The 6843-nt window shown below is 39.5% G+C and overlaps 1 long non-coding RNA gene across 1 annotated transcript; it reads left to right on the top strand.

Annotated features, from left to right (window-relative positions):
• The first annotated feature begins 5710 nt into the window (after nt 1-5710).
• Nucleotides 5711-6132, top strand: LOC110917188. Its single transcript, XR_002580414.2, has 2 exons — nt 5711-5829; nt 5896-6132. It is a non-coding gene; the product is annotated as an uncharacterized LOC110917188 (long non-coding RNA).
• The last annotated feature ends 711 nt before the right edge of the window (nt 6133-6843 follow it).

Here is a 6843-nt window from a genome sequence, read left to right as displayed (position 1 = left end):
TGGGAGTTGGTGGCATTTGTTTTGGTGGGGTTTCGGTAACAGTAGGGGAGGTGGTAGGAGATGGTATGTGTTCTTCAAAGTTGGTGATGGGTAAGTCATTGTTGTTTTTGGTTATCGAGTGTTTGTGAAATGGTAGAACGTCTTCGTCAAATTTAGCATGTCGAGTTGTATAGACTCGACCCGCTGTAGGTTCAAGACACCGAAATCCTTTGTACTTAGGACTATAACCAATGAATATGCAAGAAGCACTTCTTGGTTGGAGTTTATTTTTTGTGTAGTCTCTAAGGTAGGGAAAAACTAGACAACCAAAAACACACATGTTGGAATAGGTGGGAGGTTGTTTGAATAAAACTTCAAACGGGGATTTGTTGTCAAGGATTTTAGTGGGTAGGCGGTTAATTATATAGGTAGCGGAAGATAAGGCATCAAACCAAAGTTTGGGTGGGGCATTTGCGTTAAACATCATGGCTAAACCGGTTTGGGTAATGTGGCGGTGTTTCCGCTCGGCTCTACCATTTTCTTCGGGTGTGTGTGGGCAAGATAACCTATGATGGATACCTTGTTGTTGAAAAAGTTTTGTACTTGGTGATTGGTGAATTCGGTGCCACCATCACTTTGAAACACTTTAATGTTTGAAGAAAATTGGTTTTGAGCAAAGGTTAAGAAAGTGGTGAGAATTGTAAAGAATTCGGATTTTGCTTTTAAAGGATAGAACCAAGTAAAGCGGGAATAGTCGTCGATAAAAATGGCATAATATCGATAACCATCCTTGGAGGTCACGGGTGCGGGTCCCCAAAGGTCACAATGAATTAAGTCAAGGACATGTTCCGCGCGTTTAGGATTTTCAATAAACGGTAAGTGTTTTGCTTTTGATAATTCACAAGATTCACATAATCCTGGTTTGGGTAATATAGAAGTAACAAAAACACAACCAAGTTTATTTAAAATTGAAATTGTGTCAAAAGACACATGGCCTAAACGACTATGCCATTTATTAAAAGATGCACGAAGGTGCGATGCGGAAAGCGCTGCAACTAGAGACTTGTGACCTTGAGTGAGGATGTAGAGACCATTTTCGCACGTGCCTTTAGCTAGAACCTCCTTTGTTTCGCGGTCCTGAATTTCAAAAAAATGATTAGAAAATAAAACATCAACCGGAGAATGGTTTGTTAACCTACTAATTGAAAGTATATTTTTTGTTTAGTTGGGAACTACTAAAACATTTTTTAAATGTATCGAGTCATTTAGAGAGGTGTTCCCAATGTGTGTAACGGAGGTTGAGTTTCCGTTTCCAAAAGTAACCTGAAGGCTACCATCGTGGGATGCAACTTTATTTAAGCCATGAATGGTAGGTAACATATGTGTTGTTGCACCTGTGTCGGCGGTCCAATCGGGAGAATCGGATGCTATGTTGCAAGTAGCATGAAAGGCTTCGGCAAGATTAGCATCAAGGGAAGCTTTCTTTTGAGCAAACGAGACGAGTTGAGAACAAGTACTTGCATAGTGGCCGGTTTGGCGACAAAGTTGGAAAAGAGGGGGTCGTTTGGAATAAGATTGGCTTCGGCCCTGAGAAGAGGAACGACCACGTCCTCGAGATAATGAAGAAGAGGGCCGATTGTGCCTAGTTTTGCTAGGTTGGGCATAGAAAGCGGCTTGAGGGGGTTGGGGGTTATGAAGTTTTTGAACAAACATTTCTTGATTTTCGGCATTGGCCAAAAGATCACGAAATGAAGGAGCCGGTCGAATGGTACGTTGGGAAGTGGAAAAATTCTCAAAGGAAGCGCCAAGTCCACAAAGGAACCAATGGCATTTGTCTTCATCATTAACGGGGTGTCCTATAGCCGCAAGTTGGTCGGCAATAGTCTTGAATTTTCACCCAAATTCGGAGACCGAATCGGTCCCTTTTTGAAGGGTGCGAAGAGAATCTTTGAGGTTATGGATGCGTTCAATAGAAGAGTGGCTATAGGCATCTGCAAGGCTTGCCAAACGGATTTGGCAGTGGTATGACCAATAGTTTCGGCCATGGCCTCTTCGGATAGAGTGGAGTTGATGAGGAGGAGAATTTTTTGATCATCGGCTTGCCATGTGAGAAACTCGGGATTGGGTACAGGATTGTTATCGGCCTTTACGGTTTCGGGAGGAGCCGGAGTGGTTCCTGTGACATGACCGAGAAGGTTAAGGTATGAAAGAACCGGAGTGATTTGCTTTTCCCATGGAAGGTAATTTGTGGAGGATAATTTTATAGTTATGAGATGGCTAAGAGAGTGAAGAGGGATAGAGGACAAGTTTTCGACAGCCATGAGAGGGACAGTTGCGGCGGAAGAGAGGTAGAAAAAGAAGAAGAAATAGGTTTGCTAGAGAGGATCTTGTATTGTTAGGCTGATACCATATAAACTTATGGTTCAACCAATTGATTTACATTGATGCATAACCATATATATACAAGAAGAGTTACAAAAAGAATGGAGAGAATTAATCCTATACAATAAATAATATTGACTAACTAATATATGCAATGAATAGATTGAGAGGAAATCATGGTATTCAAATTGTGTCCTTATAGTATGCATTTTCAACTAAATGACATCATCATGACATCACAGTGATGATGTAATGGTGATGTCTCACCTGGTCTTGGTTCGTGGCGCTCCGTGCTTCGCGTGTCGAACTCTGGGGCGCCTGACGTGTGCGCGACTACACATATTTTTACAATGAAATTACACACGATTCGGTTTTAAATTTATGAAAGTGATTATTACTTTTTACATCAAAACACACACGAAAGAGGCAAGTGTACCCCGTCATATATGTAGTAAAGTATGGGTAAGAACCAAATATCCATCCAAGGAAATGGGCGGAGAAATAATACTAGACCTTTGTCACTAAACTACCGGTAAAAACATAAGTTGTTTGATTTTTAATAAACTAAAATAAGCATAAACAAATACTTATAAAACATAGTAGATTTCAAATACTAAAATAGATAAATAGCCTTGCTTAATACACACCCAAAGCATGTCAACTAAGTCAGTTTTGGCACTAGAAGCATTCGGTCAATTTTCCAATTTAAGACAGTTAGTATCCCTTTCGGGAATCCTAATGTGACAATCATTCGGAAAGTTAAAACGATAAACACACTTTAACCACCTAAAATTGTTCTTTAACGCACAATTGATAAATGTCTACAAAAATCTCCTAAAAGTAAGTTAGTCATCCGTTAGGAGTTTTCTAACCTCACTTAATCAAGGAAAGCGAAACCGATAAACACAATGCAACCACCGAGACAAGCATAAACTAGATTAAATCACAACCAATCTTCAGATCCGCACGGGGGTGCAATGGGTTGCACGGGCGTGCGTCTCCGGGGTTGGAGTGGCACGAGCAGCTGCACTGGTAGTGCATATCCGGGCTGGTGCGGGTCATCGCATCCGCACGGGGGTGCCACCATTCGCACGGGGGTGCGTTCCCGAGATTTCGTTGCACTCCTGATCGCACTGGGTGTGCAACGCCGAGCTGATCCTTGTTGTCGCATCCGCACGGGGGTGCCACCAACCGCACGGGGGTGCATCTGGCCCAGATCAGATTTCTTCACAGAATCTTCGCAGCTTTGTCGTTTCACCCGAAAAATCACCGTTTTCATTATTTTCTTGTTTGGTATGCTGTTTTAGGCCTGTAAACAAAAATATACCTGATTAAGTATCCGAATGACAGTTTTACGGCCGAAAATGCATAAAATGGGGATAAAATGGGGGCTAAAATATGTGTATATTAGTGAATATCAGCGCATGACGGAGGAATGTCGTGACGTCGGGCATGAGCCGGACCTAACCGTGTCGAAACCAAGTCGAACCGAGCTGAGTCGAACCAAGCCGAGTCGCGTCCACACAAAGTGTATCAACAAAAACATGTCATAAAGCTACAATAGAGTAGTAAAGACTTTACCTTATAAACAACCACTCACTTTGTTGCCACACCAATGTGGGACAAAGTATTTACCAGCTTTGAGGCTTTTATTCAAACACCCAAAACTTACAACATATAAGTTCCTAAACTTTTGCTACCAACCATGATCATAAATGACATATATAATAGTTTTTTTTTTAATTTTATATGTGGGATCTTATTTATTTTCAAAGCGTAACATATTTTTTATATTTTTTTCTCTATGTGCGCTTTTCTTAAAAAAAGCCTACGCTTTTTTTGCGCCTTGCGCCTAGGCTCTGGGGGAGGCCGATGCGCCTCGCCTGCGCCCTGCGTCTTTGGAAACATAGAAAAAACCGCGAATCAGCGGCTAGATCGCGAGCTCGTAAGCAGGTTAGTGTTGTTTTTGTGTATTTAAGGTGTTTTTTGTTTGTCTTGTTCTAAATGTGAAGTAACTCTTTTGCTTGATTATAGTGAAGAATGAGTTGAACAGTTGAACGCTTTATGCGGTGAAAGATTACATACAAAAGGTTTCTTAAATCTTAAATTAACTCAAATATTAGTTGGCAATAGTTCTTGGAATAAATATTATGGTTTAAGGAATGAAGAAATGTGTTTAATCAGGCTAAAACATTAATAATGGTTTATCTTGTTTACTTTTTCCCGGCTTCTCGTAGGCATACACTATGGAACTGAATGCCGAAGTGGTTAACGCAGGTAAACCGAGTGAGATTTGGTCGACAGAGGGTTCAGAGAGGTATTACCATGAACACCCGAGCTAATCAAATATGATCATTGAAACTATAAGACGAAAAAAATGTAGTTTCGTTTGTTTTTTCGACCCGCATTTTAGGAGTTCAAAAGATTTTTTTTATGTATTTATTCTCTTCTATACATTTAATTCCTTATTATTATTTTTATGTGAGTTGTGCAGAATTCTTGTAGGTTGATACTCATATTTATTTGTGGAAATGAAATGCAAGAATTGTGATATCAGACGTTGATGGGACAATTACAAAGTAAATTATATTAACCTCATGGTTTTACTGCTGAAAATTTGTATTTTCACTTTTATTTGGCTTAATTTTATGCATCTTGTAGGCCGGATGTTCTTGTCAGGTCATGCTCTTAGTTGGTAGGAATTGGTATCCGGGGTAGCTCAACTTTTCTTTGCTTATAATGGTATCTGTTCTCGTACATAATTTTCGGTTTTTATATATGTTATAGCATGTAATAGTTCCGCCAAACGCCCGGGTTCCCACTATTTCAAATAGTTTAGCTGTTTTACGAAATCGGTATTAAAAAGATTACATAAAATCTCCCATGCAACGTGCGCCGAAAAAACATAATTACCCGCGGCAACGCGCATGCATTCCCACTATATAATATAATGTAAATTTTTGGCCGCTAAAAACGGCTCAATAGATAGAATATGCTGGGAGAAAAGAAGATCTAGGGGGTTGGGCTGGGCTTGATTATTAGGTTAGGGGATATTTAAACCATGTCCTTATCCTCAAATCGGAACAATCATTCTCAAATCTCATTGTTGATGAATAATCATTCCAGCTTCTGCCGATTAATCAGACCCATGGTACCTTCAACTTTTATGGTGAGCTGTTATATCTTCATCTATCTTCTGGATTATAGAATATTTATCTTTATTTTTACATGCAAATGATTATTAGTAAAACTGTTTATTATTATTTTTTTCATATGCAAAGAAAGAAATTATTATATTTGCTTGCTTATTAAACAAGCAGCAGGGTGGTCCTTTGAGTGGAATATTGAAGAAGCAGTATCACAGCAGCATCTTTGCTAATGGTTTGGGTGAAAAACAACCATTCGGTTTAATATTGGGACCTGGAATGAATGATTCACTTGAAGAATTACGTCAGTCTTAAGGACCAGGTATGTGTTTTCTGTTGATTATTGCATTCACATCCGAATCTTGATTCTATAAACATAATCTTTTAGGTTGATATAGTGAATATATGTCAAAAGTGGGGCATGAAATCTGGTGGGTTTTAAAAGCCAAGTTGCCAAAATGGAGCAGCAGATAATCGACAACATATGTGTTTTGGTCTGGGATCCAGAAACAAGGTATAACAACATTTACACAAGGGATGGTTCTGAACCACCGCCGATTCCATATGAGCTTACCTCATTGGCTGAAACCGCAATTCAAGATGCTCAAGCCCATCTGGACGATGATGAACTTCCTTCCATGTGCCCCCGGATACTTGTTCTGTCAGTTTCTATCCGATCGATGGTCGACTTGGCCTTCATCAGTGGATTGGACTAAGATGGCATTGCGTTCAAGTGTTGGATGTCCAGCTTGATGGAGGTGTAAGTATGGGCTCCAGAATGTGATGCATCATTTCATTGAGCTAGAGATGGATCACCTTGTATATGGCATGGGCCGATTGATTCTTAAAACTCTAATATGCATCATGGACTATGAGTTTGCTATTGGCCTTTACTCTTTCTTGGTTGTTTGTTTTCAAAAGTTGTAAAAAGTATTAGGTGATTTATAAACTCAATATAATTGTAAATATATTACTTTAAACTTTAAATAATTTAGGTTGATGTTAGGTTGGAGTTGCAGGGCAAAGGTGCATGGCTTTAAGCACTCTTGTTTTTTGTTGGTGATCCAAAATGATGGTATTTTGTTTTTTAACTTCGGTGTTTGTGGTCTGGTTTGATGCTGTGAAAGCTCCTAAACTAGTTAATGGTCTGGCATCATAGTTGTTTTTTTTTAAGTTTTTGTCATAACCCGTCACACAACAATACAACATGCGCTAAAAAAGATAAGTACACACGGATTATAATTGAATCTGATGAGTCGGGACACCCGCTGCAACGCGCGGGCCTTCCCACTAGTTTTTTATAATTAGAAACAGTTTAATAAGATTTTTGCTCATA

This window comes from Helianthus annuus, chromosome 9, assembly GCF_002127325.2.
Source record: "Helianthus annuus cultivar XRQ/B chromosome 9, HanXRQr2.0-SUNRISE, whole genome shotgun sequence".
NCBI classification, from domain to species: domain Eukaryota; kingdom Viridiplantae; phylum Streptophyta; class Magnoliopsida; order Asterales; family Asteraceae; genus Helianthus; species Helianthus annuus.
Note: the sequence above shows the minus strand (reverse complement) of the source record. Positions and strands in the feature narration are given on the sequence as shown.